The sequence below is a fragment of the Monodon monoceros genome, unplaced genomic scaffold (assembly GCF_005190385.1).
Source record: "Monodon monoceros isolate NGI ecotype Baffin Bay Population unplaced genomic scaffold, NGI_Narwhal_1 Super_Scaffold_17, whole genome shotgun sequence".
Lineage (NCBI taxonomy): Eukaryota > Metazoa > Chordata > Mammalia > Artiodactyla > Monodontidae > Monodon > Monodon monoceros.
The window spans coordinates 1,288,003-1,301,022 of NW_021703773.1; the positions used below are offsets into that span (position 1 = coordinate 1,288,003).

The window sequence follows — 13,020 nt, forward strand, 5'->3', positions numbered from 1 at the left end:
TCATAGGTAGAATCTAAAAGACAATACAAATGAACTTATTTACAAAACAGAAACAGACTCACAGACATAGAAAACTAACTTACAGTTATCAAAGGGGAAAGGAGACGGGGACAAATTAGGAGGTTGGGATTAACATATACACACTACTACGTATAAAATAACCAACAAGGACCTACTGTATAGCACAGGGTACTATATTCAATATCTTGTCATAACCTATAATGGAAAAGAATCTGCAAAAAGAAATCACTTTGCTGTTCATCTGAAACTAGCACAACACTGTAGATAAAAAACATAGTTCAATAAAAGAAAAAAAAACCTCCCATCTCTCTTTGATCACAAAAATCTTGGATTATCACAGCTGAAGGAAATGACCGGGGCCTCTCTGTCCCTGGCATGGACTCCAGGCAGGCGGGCAGGGGACCAGATCCTGGCTGTACTCATACCTGTGACCTCAGATGACCCCTTTCCTGCTCTGAGCCTCAGTTTCCTCATCTGTTAAACAAGGACTGGGTTCGAGTTTGACCCAAGCACGGGAGTGGAGGGTGTTTGGAAATGATGGAGGGGGCAGAGGGGGACACAACAGCTGAGTGGGCCCAGGAACGCCGAACACCCTGCACGTCCCCGGACAAGCCTCGCCCGGGCCATGGAGCTTGTGAGCACAGAGCTGGCACAGGGCCGAGATCGCTACACATAGCTGGAGGCTCCTTCTGGACACCGGGCCATTCCTCTCTTTAAGGACAGTCTCGGCCTTTGATGGGGAGGCCGCCTGCCATGCTCCTCTACCCTGAAGTCCTCACACTGGGTAGAGCAGGTGCCCCTCGTCACTGTTTTAAAGCTACACTGATTTTCAAAATATCCGCCTTCCTCTCACAAAAGCCTTTTCATAGCTGAAGCTCAAATATATAAAATTGCAATTATTATGTCAACTAGATCTAATTTCTACTAGGAGCTAGTTAATCCACATCTTGTTACCAAAGATATAAACCTTATGACAACTTTGGTTTTGAGATGATTTTCAGCATTCTTACAAAGCCTGAAGACAAGCTAATCATTAATCCATAGAAAATAAGCAGCTTGTGGGGAGAATAACATGTGAACCAAACCAAAAAGGTTACGTAAGAAAATCTCATCAAATAAACAATGTAGTTAAACAGCTATCTGCTTATCCATGGTAAGCAGGGTATAAAGCAGTACTGACCAAAAGGCAGAGATCAGGCCTCCTACCTGAGCCATACCATAAAGAAAAGAAGGAATTTTCACCTTTTGCCAATTAGGTTGAAATGTCATCTGTCTCCTGGCCGTGTGCTGTGAAGTTATAATCTTGCTGCTTACAATTATTCAACCCCTAACGTGCCCTGGAGGCACAGATTTGGGTGGCTGAAGGCTACGGAAGGGTTATAAAGCATCCCCAGAAAGATTCTTACGCCTAACTTGATGGTTCACAACTGTGTCCCGAGGCACCCTGGGGCACCAAAGGGAGCTCAGAGCTGTGCTTCAGAATATTTTAAACTTTCAAGCAAAGCACTGGATACTAGACATCTGTTGGACATTATGCAAACTGCTGGCTCCAGGTAATTCACACTTTCAACGTTAGACTGAGCTACATTCCTTTTGAAGATATCACATCTTTGTGAAACTACATTTTGAGCAGTTCCTGTGATGAAAAGCAATGGCTACATAAGATGAAGCGTCTAATCTGACCCCAAGGTTTGGGGAGCTGTGCAGCACCCTAGAGAGAGACACATCCCATTATTAAGTAACTGAGGTTAAGAATGAGATAAAGCAAGTATTTTTCTTTCAATTTATTGTATTATTTTTTCAAACAGCTACTAAATTGTTAGGACATAAACACTCACAAGCTAATGAACGTTACTACTTAGTGGGGAAAAAAAAAAACAAAAACGTTAGCCATTTTCTTAGCCAAGGGGTGTTGGGAAAGTGAATGAGACACTAACGACACTGTTAAACCTCTGACCTAAACATCTCCGGTCAATCTCCAAAACAGGGCAGGGAACAGGAAAGTTTCTTTTGCAAAGGGCAGATCTTTGGTAAAAGAGGTCCACTCCTGGGCGGCCTCCTCAAGCGTCACGGTGACGGCATCGCTGCTGTGGGTCCCGTGGGATGGCCAGGACCGCCAGGACCACCAGCTCCCCACGTTGTATGGCCACTGCCACCTTTGTTTCTGGGGTTCAAACACAGAAGGATAGAATGACTGAATATGTACAGTAAACACAGCCTACAAGCTAAAGATGGATTTCCACATTGTCACTGCAATTTTTTATCATGAATTTAGGAGTGTGAGCTCTTCGAAATAATTCACCATGAGAGCATCTGTAAAAAATCAGTGACGGTTACTTCAGTTCCTTTTCAGGCCTCCTATTCATCAATCTCCAATCCATCCAACGGCTGCCATAAAATTAAGATCATGCGGGAGCCTCGGCATAAGCCAAGCATCTGAATTGTACAGAGTAGGCTTTAAGGCTGCTAACTTCATTACGGGCAAAGAGTTGATGGATAGGTATCAAAACAAAAGGGATAAAAGTAAGGTATTTCTCATTAGTTACAAGGAGAAAAACAGCAACCATACAGTGAAGAAATGAATCATCACCTTGCTTGGGTCATCAAAATTAGCATCACCAGTGAGGGGCAGATGGGGACCTAATGAGAACACATCCCTAAGCAGAATCCCTGCTAGGAACGCACAGCGTGAATCCAACCACAAGATCACTCATCTAACCCCAAATGAATATTCTTTAAAAGAAAAATGATTGTATTCTTCAAAAACATCATTTCACAAAAGAAAGACTATGAAAGCGTTTCAGATTTAAGGAAGATACAGACATATCAGCTAAATGGAATGCCTGGTCCTAGTACTAGAGGGAAATGCTATAAAGGACATTATAAGTGAACTTACAGGGTCAGAGTACAGTCTGTTATCTAATAAGATAAACTGAAATAAATGTTAAACTGACTGAATGATGCCTGCACCATTGTTATATTAGAAAACATGCTTATTCTTGGGAAATACACACTGAACTATTTAGGAATAAGGGCTATGATGTATGAACTTAAATGGTTCAGAAAAAAACCTAATGTACAGTAATCTTTATGTGTATATATACTATATAGATAGAGGGAAGGAGAAAGAGGGGAAGAGAATGCACAAATGAAAAACGGTGCAAAATATTAACAATAGGTGGATCTGGGTAAAGGCCTTATGTACTTTTGGTTCTGTTTTTTTTTTTAACATTTTTATTGGGGTATAATTGCTTTACAATGGTGTGTTAATTTCTGATTTATAACAAAGTGAATCAGTTATACATATACATATACCCCCATATCCCCTCCCTCTTGCGTCTCCCTCCCACCCTCCCTATCCCACCCCTCTAGGTGGTCACAAAGCACAGAGCTGATCTCTCTGTGCTATGGGGTTGCTTCCCACTAGCTATCGATGTTACATTTGGTAGTGTATATATGTCCATGCCACTCTCTCACTTCGTCCCAGCTTACCCTTCCCCGCCCCCCGTGTCCTCAAGTCCGTTCTCTACCTCTGCGTCTTTAGATTCCATATATATGTGTTAGCATACGGTATTTGTTTTTCTCTTTCTGACTTACTTCACTCTGTATGACAGACTCTAGGTCCATCTACCTCACTACAAATAACTCAATTTCATTTCTTTTTATGGCTGAGTAATATTCCATTGTATACATGTGCCACATCTTCTTTATCCATTCATCTGTTGACGGACACTACACAAAAGGATGCTCAACATCACTAATCATTAGAGAAATGCAAATCAAAACTACAATGAGGTATCACCTCACACCAGTCAGAATGACCATCGTCAAAAAATCTACAAATAATAAATGCTGGAGAGGGTGTGGAGAAAAGGGAACCCTCTTGCACTGTTGGTGGGAACGTAAATTGATACAGCCACTATGGAGGACAGTATGGAGGTTCCTTAAAAAACTAAAAATAGAACTACCATATGACCCAGCAATCCCACTACCGGGCATATACCCTGAGAAAACCATAATTCAAAAAGAGTCATGTACCACAATGTTCATGGTTCTATTCTTATGTTTACAACTTTTTGATAATTTGAAATTATTTCCAAATAACGTATTTTCAAACAGTAAAGTGCTGAACCACATTTGGGCACAAGAAAACAACTGCTTAAGTAACTAAACATGACACATGAACCACAGCTAAAGAATGTGCATATCAGAAGTGTGTGGTCTCGGTGGCAGGACGTTCACCATAACCCAAGTGTGATGACAGCAGAGCACGTCAAAAGAGGCTCTCCAGTCATCAGCCTGTTGGAGGCTCTGGAGTGAGGTGCAGGGACAGTGAAAAAACTGGAGACAGCCAGCCTGGAGCAAAGGTCACGCCTCCTTTGGGGGGCCCTGGTTGAGAGGTTCTCCACGAGGAGGTGAAGTCGGCATTATTCTGAGGCTCCTGCAAGCAGAGCCAGAACACCCGAGCTCCCCAAAGATTCCAATTCCAAGTGAAGCCTGGGATTCTGGGTGGGTCCCCAGCATCCCAGATGACTCAGTGCAGGGGCTCAAGGACCCCGCCATGGGCTCCTGGAGGGCAAGGACTGTCCATCCCACCAAATCTCCAGCGTCTAGCAGTGGAGGGCTCATGGCCGACACCCAAGCCAACGTTTGCTTAATTAATTAATTAACCAACAAACAAGTGAATTCTTTCAATTATGGAAGCTGGGAAAGGAAAAGGGAGGAAGCAGGGACCACAGATTTTTTTTTTCCATTTTAGAATAATGTAAACATTTACATCCTGTTAGTTAATATTGATAACTTCTTGCATCCCCACTATGTGCCAGGAACTTCTCAATCCTCACAACAACTCCAAAAGGTACCATTCGTTTCATTTTCCAGAAGAGGAGAAGGGCAGAGGGGTTCCGCAACCTGTCCAGCTCACGGGATTAATAAGGGATGGAGCTGAGGCTCCAATCCCAGTTCTAGGGTCTTTGTGAAGTCAACTGCCTTGCCTCTAGAAACAGGGAAATGTAGACCTCAACGCCAATCGGCTGAACAACCAGAAGGGCCAGGGTGAGAGCCACCTGTGCCCTGAGTTGAAGAAGAAGAAATTCAGAAGAAAGGGGATGCCTAGGTACACCTTTAGTCTGCTTCTAATGGGAAGAAGCGCATGTTAGGACAAAGACATCTTAGGGAGACATGCAGTCCGCAAGTCGCCAGGCTGGTGGCCAGGTACTTATGACCCCCAAACCAAAGTAAAACACCTGGAAACAGGAGTGAGAAGGGCAGTGGGTAGGGTAAACAAGAAGCTATTTTTCTGATGCACTCTTGACTCTTTAAGTTAATTATCTTCTTTCATTCATATCGTCCTTTGTCTTAAGTTTCTCCCATGATTTTACTCAGGAAGAATGAGAGCCCTTCCTAGAGGGGAAGCCACAGAGCAGGAGAAGAGGGGAGAAGAAAGACGCTGGTTTGAATCCCTCGACAGCTCGGGTCCTCTGCATCCACGCATCCACGCATCCACGCATCCACCGTCCTCGTCAGAAGCGCAGGTGGGCCCGCTCCCAGCCGGTTCACACTCACCCCCTAACCCAACCACTCGTGCCGCTGAGCACGTGCTCTATGCCAGGCACCAAAGGTGTCAAGTGGTCCCGATGGGGCTCAGGACCCTCCAGACACCTCAGGTTAGTTAACAGGAAAGAAAGGCAAGAAAATCAAATGGCATAACACCATTTAGTGAGTGCCAAAAATCGGGAGGTTAACCCGCAAGTCAGCCCAGGGGGAGAGGCCTGAGCCAAGTCACGGAGAACGAGTAGGAACCGGCCTGGCCAATGAGCCCGGAAGGGCGTCCTGGGGAGAGGACCCAGCAAAGGCCCCAGGTCAAGCCAGAGAGCCCTCAGGGTTGGTGAACCAGAGCGCAGGCCACCTGGAGGTGCTGGGAGGCCACTGGGAGATTCTGAACAGGAGCAACGTGAGCCTAGATGACGTACCTCAGAAGGGCCGCTGTGGCCACAGGGGGCGGGTGGGGGTGAAGGTGAGGAGGTGAGGTAAGGACAGCCTGGGGAGTCCAAGTGCAGACTGACGCACGAGGAAGTGGGGTAGGTGGGATGCAGGCACTCGGCGACCGACCGCATGAGCACCTGAGCGACAGTAAGGAAGTCAGGATGCCTTGGGGGGCTCTGGCTGGTGACTGAGGGGGAGCCCGAGGGGACGTAACGAGGCAGGGTGCTGGCAGGACACATGGCAGAGATGGCCGAGAGTCCGCGGTGCCAGACGGCAGTGTGACCTGAGGAAACAAATGTGAAGTCAGCAGAAGTTCACCATTTAGTGCAGAGGAAACTGCGTGGATAATACAGAATGAGAGGGCAGAGAGGATGGAATGCTGGGAACAAGAGACAGGAAAGGGGGCCACAGGGATCAGCCACAGAAAGAGGGAGAAAACCAGGGAGAGTTCATTGTCGCCGTACATAAGCCAAGGGAGCGAGAGTTTCGAGGGCAGTGGTCAGAGTGTCGGATGCTGGAGAGACGCGTGTCGGGGCACACTCATCTCCATAATCTGACTTCCTAGGTACTAAACTAAGAGTTAAGATGCCTTATCAGACTACAGCGAGAGGAGCAATAACGCTGAGACCAAAACTCACAGCCGGAAATTCATCCCAACATTTGTTTGTGAATATAAACAAACACGCTAGAGGCTGCGAATGTAGAGACGGTGCTCCCTTTGAGGACAATGGCAGCCAAAGGACAGACATCTAGCAGGTAAACAACTGTAGGCAATGGAGAAATAAGGTGGGAGGTGGCAGGGGGGCACAGAGGCCCAGCCTCAGGCCAGGCAAAGACTCAGGAAAAGGCTTTCCAGGGCTGAGTCCTGAGTCCAGAGAAGGAACGCAGTCTGGAGGGCAGAGGACAGAGGAGGCAGGGAGGGGAGGGGCCGCCAGGACAAGACGCAGGCGTTAAGAGGCTGAAGCAAGAAACCAACGGGATGGAAGAGGCGTCTCAAAGAGCAGAGCCCCGGAACAGGGCAGAAAAGACAAAAGCCAGGCCTAAGGAAGTGTCGATCAACAGGGAGAGATGGCGGCCCACTGGCAGGCGTGCACCAGTGGACACCCACGCTGGTGCCAGCGTGACCCTCCTGGTGTGGCCCGGAGAAGCCTCATCTGCGGAAAGTAAACTGTGCTCAGGAGGATAAGTTAAAATTGCGGCAGCAAACACTGACACTCATGAAAAGCCTACAGACTTTACGTCTCATCCCATTAAATGGAAAGATTTTGAGAGTCTAAAACAGGTCCCAAAGAAGGCTACTTTATAAAACACAAACTGCTCTACTGAATTCTCTAGTTTTGCAAAAATGCACAACTTGCCAAGTGTCTCCATTATAGCTTTATATTAGTATTTACTTATAATACCCGCTTCGTTCCAACATAAAACGGAATCAGCTACCATTTTACGTGAGCTGGTAGACGCATGTCACGGGCTTGTAGAGCTGCAGAGAACGACGGGGTTATCCGTCCACAGACAGAGTTTGTATCCCTCAGACATGAGGCGAGGAACTAAGTGGATCACAGAGGTGAGAACAGACGGGTCTGCGGCCTGCTGCGGGGGGCGGCGGCGGGGGCGGGGTGTTCGGGAGGCCGTCGTGGAACAGGGATGACAGGGCAGTGACGGGCGCCAGTCCGAGAGGGTGTGAGGGCCAGGGGCCAGTGGCTCCTGCAGGGCCGGGACCCCGCTTGTTCCCTTTCCCACGCACCCGCTCACCCATTCATTGCTTCCTTCTGTGCCTCCAGGTGCCAGGCCCTGCTTCTGAGTGCAGGAAGCCCCACAGGTGGGTTGCTGCTGAAGGACCAGTAAACGTCCCCTGGGGGGTGGCAAGGAAGGAAGAGCTGCTGGTGGGAAGGAGAGTGTGGAGACACGGGGCACGGAGTGGGGCACAAACACAGAGGGCAGCGCTTCACCGAGAAGGACTGGCGGCAGCACAGGCTCTGGGGAGGATGCGGGGGACACCAGGAGATGCCCCGGCAAGCCTTTCAAGGCCTCGTGCTGGTGAGCATCTGAATGAGTCACCTCTCCTGGCTGGGACTCCATGAGCACCGTGCATGGGGGTGGCACACCTGCCGACCAACACCCCAGACACTCTTTCCCCAGTTGACACCGCTGCTCCCCGCAGGTCTGGTGAAGCTCCGCTACCGAGGGACGTTCAAGTCCCTGCGTCTATAAAGGACTCAGTCTGCAAGAAGCAGTTCCTGGAAAACCAAAGGCTTTCCCAAGCTCGTACTGCCCCGCTGGAGCCTGACTCCCTGGAAATATTCAGTCTCTGCAGCGGGATGCACAGCCCCCAAGCCGCTGCCAAAACCCAGGTCTGCCGCCCTCATCGCTCGTCCTGAAGGATAAACATCTTAATCGGCTTCTGATTACTTCTCTATTTTGTACAGTTGACTTTGGCTCTTTTCTACTATTACCTCAAGGCTTTAATATCATGGAGTTCTAATGAACTGCTCTCTTCTACATCATCCAAGTAATTCTCAAAAACATTAAACATCGCAAGACCTCAGATTAGAAGAATTCCATTATGACCCTTAAGCCGGCCTTGAGTGACTTAGGCCTCTTAGCCACTCGACTTTCTACTCAGAAAAGAACTTGTGAAGAATTATTCTTTAGTTATTTTTGTTTGATTATTAACTTTGGCCAAGGTTGGTTTTATTTTTCGTTACTGGTGACTCAGATACAGTGCCTTTAACTCCTATTCTCTGTTTGAGTACAAAGTGGTACATTAACCCAAAATCACATCCTGTGTTTTGACTTATCTTAATCAGTGTAACAAAAGTAAAAACAAAAAACACAAAATCATGAACAAAACCTCTATAGAAGTTTGCTAAATGAAGAAGGGTGAAGGCATTTTCTTGAAGATATGCAAAGGCTGAGCACAGCTTACTTATTTTCATTTTTATGGCTCCAGAATCATGTCCAGAGAAAACTAAAAAAGGGTTTTTGCTCTCCTGAAGGTAAGAACCACATATACGACTTCCCATCTCATGCTGTTCCATTTCAACTCATGATGTCCCCGAGGTTCTTGTTTTTTTCAAAGTTTAGTATTGCCAGATGTAATAAAATAATTATTGCCGAGAAATTCAAAATTACTGGTTACAACAGCTGAACTAAAACAACGTTCCTGAGATTTACATGCGTCCCCAGTCTGAAACCAACCGTACAATCCATCAGCGTACTATTATTCTCCAAGAATTCTAGAAAGTATTCCCCTAAGATATTATAAGTTAGAAAGGAAGATCATCCTTCAATTTCCTAAACATCTTATTTAAATAATTATTTTGTAGCATGGTGAAAATTACGATGCCCTTTTGATTATGAGTTAAATATTTGAGAAAGCTTAACATTTTGTCACAACTTCCAAAAGGAGAACAAATGTTCCTATTTAAGTGAACTTTTTTAAAAAAGAATTATGCAGTTCTTCTAACTGTTTACATTACTGGTTTCAGGCATTTGCCACTCTGAGAAGAGACAAATTATGAGGAAGTTGGCAAAGTTAAATGTCGATTACAGGCTTTACAAGTGAAGAAAAGGCTTTTCCAAAGCAGCCAAGTAATTGTATTACGTTGAAAAAGTACTCATATCTTAAAATAGTAATTTGTTATTAATGGCAAGTAAAATGAAATTTAGCACATTTTAAACACAGCCACAATATTGAATAAACTCAGATCATACAGAGGTTCATTTCTTAAGTAATTCATGATTAACAGACTCACCTGAAGTATAGGAAAAGAAGGTTACGATGAAACTACATCATTTTTTCACTGGGTAATAATATCTTGACTTCTCTCCTTGAAATGGAAAGGAATCTAAAATACAAAAAATAAAGTAAAAATAGGAGTCGCCCTTGTGAATTTCCATCTCTTAAATTACGAAATTTTAAATCATTTAGGAGATAAAATACAATTCATCCAAAGTCCTGCCCCAAAAAGCAGGATGGTATTTTCCCTTTTCTATCTTAATGGGTAAAATGCAAAATATTTGTTAAGACACAACACACACACAGATAATCAAGGTTTAAAACAAATGCTGAGAGCCATGCAGAAGTGTGTGTAAAAGCAAAGCAGAGTCACATGCCCGGAAAAGACCCCAAAAAGCAAACCTCGCAGCGAAGCAGGGTGACCGCCGCCCGCTGGGGCCTGGGCGCGGCGTCCGCACGGAAGCCGCAGCTCAGGTTGGGTCAGGGGACCGCGCACTGCGCCGGCACTTTTTTTTTTTTTTAATGGTCGTAGGGACTGAAATGTTACGAAACAGCAAATCCCCGGGAAGTTGGAGAGCACAGCTCCGCGGGACGCGCGCCCCCGCGGACGCCCCCGCGCCCCGGCCCGGGGGCGCGCACGGCCCGAGGGACTTGCCACCCGGCCCCGCACCCCGTGCCCCCGCGCCCGGCCTTGCAGGAACCCACCGAGCCGCCCCTGGGTCCACGGAGATCAACGCAGATGGGGAAGAGGTAGGAGCAAAACACCCGGGAAGCGAAGGCGAGGAAAATACTCTGGAGGGGACTGAGCCTCCCTGTTAAGTAGATGTTAATAATGCTACCTTCAACTCATTCACGCAGAGTCGTCTTTCCCGAGTTTGTGATTTCATCTCATTTGTCTTTATAATTCAAGTCATAGCAAAAAATAAAAAATACTATATGGTTCCCTTTTCACACGCAGGAATTAAAAAAGGCCCAGGGTGGTTATACGAGGACAAAGAAAAGACTGATAAGCTGCTGAGGTCTGCGACCACTAACTAGTCCCCCTGCTCCGCCGCGTTGGCCTCCTGGTGCTAGAGCGGGGCTGTCACGTGTTTGTTCCCCCCTCCCGTTACATTTGAAGGTTTTCTCTGCGGCATTGACACTCAGTCAGTACAAGTGTGAGGAGCGTCACCGTAGAAGTTGGGAAGCCATCCGTGTCCACACACTCTCACCACTTTCCTGCAAGTGGGCCAGCCGGGGCCCCGCGGCAACGCCTCTCCTAAAAGCCACTTCCGTCCCTGCCTGGCGAATTAATCTGTGTTGAAATGGAATTGCAGTTGGCAGAACGGCAGCAATGCCAAGATCGAATAATCACTTGGACCCGAATCTGAGTTGTTTCCATCCTTGACAACAAATAATGTTACCCTCCGGAGCCTGCGGGGCCAGGAGTTGAAATGAGTTTATAATTTGGCTTCCAGGCTCTCTTCTCACTCTCAACCACTTAAATGTCCTTTTCTGCCTTTTAGCATGCAGGGGGCAGCTTTGGAGGCTGAATCACCGACGTGGTCTTTATTGATATCCGTCATGAATATTCTTTGCCAAATAAATAAAAAGAGGAAAAGCCCACATCGTTCAAAACCACATTTGTTTTAACAGTGAAACTAAATAGACTGTCAGCTCATACTACCACATGATCATTAATAATCTAATTTGTTCTTCTCACTCCAGAAACTTGAAGAGAAATGCTCAGTGTTTTCATCTCCACACAGAGGCCCCATTCATCTGGCCCCTCAGTGCCTGATCCTGGTGATGCCAAACTGCAGGTTAAGAGCCACAGGACAACCCAGCGCCTCCTCTTTTCCTAGTAAAGAACTCATTAACACTCGGATCCTTGGCTCTGGGAAGTACATTGTCTCCTTAGCAGTTCCAAACATCATGTGCCCTGAGAAGGTAGTCATCTCTAGCTGGTGATGGAAAAGGAAAGAGACAGGAAGGCAGAACCACTGGCAAGACTCCCTAGAGATCAGGGTGGGATGGGAATTAGCATCTTGCAAAATTACTGGAGGTGAACCACAAGTATGCAAAGGACAGGTGGGCGTGTCCAGCTAACATACCCTGTTAGGAGGAAGGGAAGTGTCATCACCCACACGCCTCCCACACGCCTCCCACTGAGCGAGCGGCTCTGCGTGTGCGCTCCCCCCATCCCCACAGCGATGCCATGGATGTCTGCGTTAACATCCCCATTTTGCAAATGGGGAAAATGAGGCTCAAAGGTGTTAAGAAACCTCTCCGACTGGTACGTAGTAAAGCCAGGATTTTTCTGACTTCAAAACCAAAGCTCGAAAAAGAGAAAGAAACGCAAGCCTTTACATCTTCTAGGATGCAACGTGGCCTTGTCTGCAAGCGCTAGTCCTCACGGGTGGTTCTCCAACAGGTGGGTGGCTGCCGCCAGTGATAACCTGGCAGATATGCTGCCAGCATCCAAAGGCTGCCCGTGAGGTACTGGGAACAAAGACCCTCCCTCATCCTTCATAAGAAATCACAGTGACAAAGCCACTCTTGGACAAGCCTTCCTGAGTATCAAAGAAATAGACAGTAACAATGTGCCAAAAATAAAAGCTAAATCCAGGGAAGCAACTGCAGGTACAGAGTAGAGAGAGTACCTTTCTTTGTCCAATTCAGAAAATAGTTCTCGTCGACATCCCTCAGGCTAAATCCAGGTCTGAGGGCTCCTCTCCTGTCGTCTGATGCCCTGCTGTTCTCAATAGTTTGGCCTAGAGAGTGAGGATTACAGAGGGGCTTCTGTGGACTACAGAGGGGCTTCTGCGGCTTCCCGAGTTCTAGTTACGGTAAAGAGTGAGCAGGAGAAGGCAGGATGCGCCCTGAGAGTGGCTGGGAGAGCGTCCATGGGAAAATCACACACTCGGTTTTGGAAATCTCCCAGTTGGGATTCTAAAGGTTGGGAAGCCTGCCTCACCCCACCGCCACAGTAATAGAGTTTGACATCCGTCAATTAGCAGCACTCCATAAATAAGTCAGCTTTTAATCATGCCAAAGAAGCCCGCCAAAAATCAACTATGGAAAAGAGCAGTTGAAAATGAGCACACTGAGATCAATACTATTTTAACAATCTAGGAAGCCGTGCTATTCAACATACAATGAATAAGCGAAAGTCGCCAGCACTCGCAAAGAACTTCAAAGGCACAATTGGTCCAATGGTGTGACTATAGCCATCTGTGGAGGTTAAGTTCCAAGGCTTCCTCATATTCATAAATGTAAATCTAAATCTTTAATCC

General features: G+C 46.7%; 1 protein-coding gene across 7 annotated transcripts in view; it reads right to left on the reverse strand.

Annotated features, from left to right (window-relative positions):
* The window catches only part of CSGALNACT1 (chondroitin sulfate N-acetylgalactosaminyltransferase 1), a 261,032-nt gene that overhangs the window by 160,153 nt on the left and 87,859 nt on the right, over nucleotides 1-13,020 (reverse strand). For 4 of the 7 annotated variants that reach the window (XM_029226612.1, XM_029226617.1, XM_029226613.1 and 1 more), the window contains exons 1-2: nucleotides 10,148-10,309; nucleotides 9,762-9,854 (exon numbers count right to left, since the gene is read on the reverse strand). The gene's annotated coding sequence lies outside the window, so the exon portion shown is untranslated. Of the gene's footprint in view, nucleotides 1-9,761; nucleotides 9,875-10,147; nucleotides 10,310-13,020 lie in introns of those variants that run through there. The other 3 variants (XM_029226614.1, XM_029226616.1, XM_029226615.1) reach the window with 2 other exon arrangements.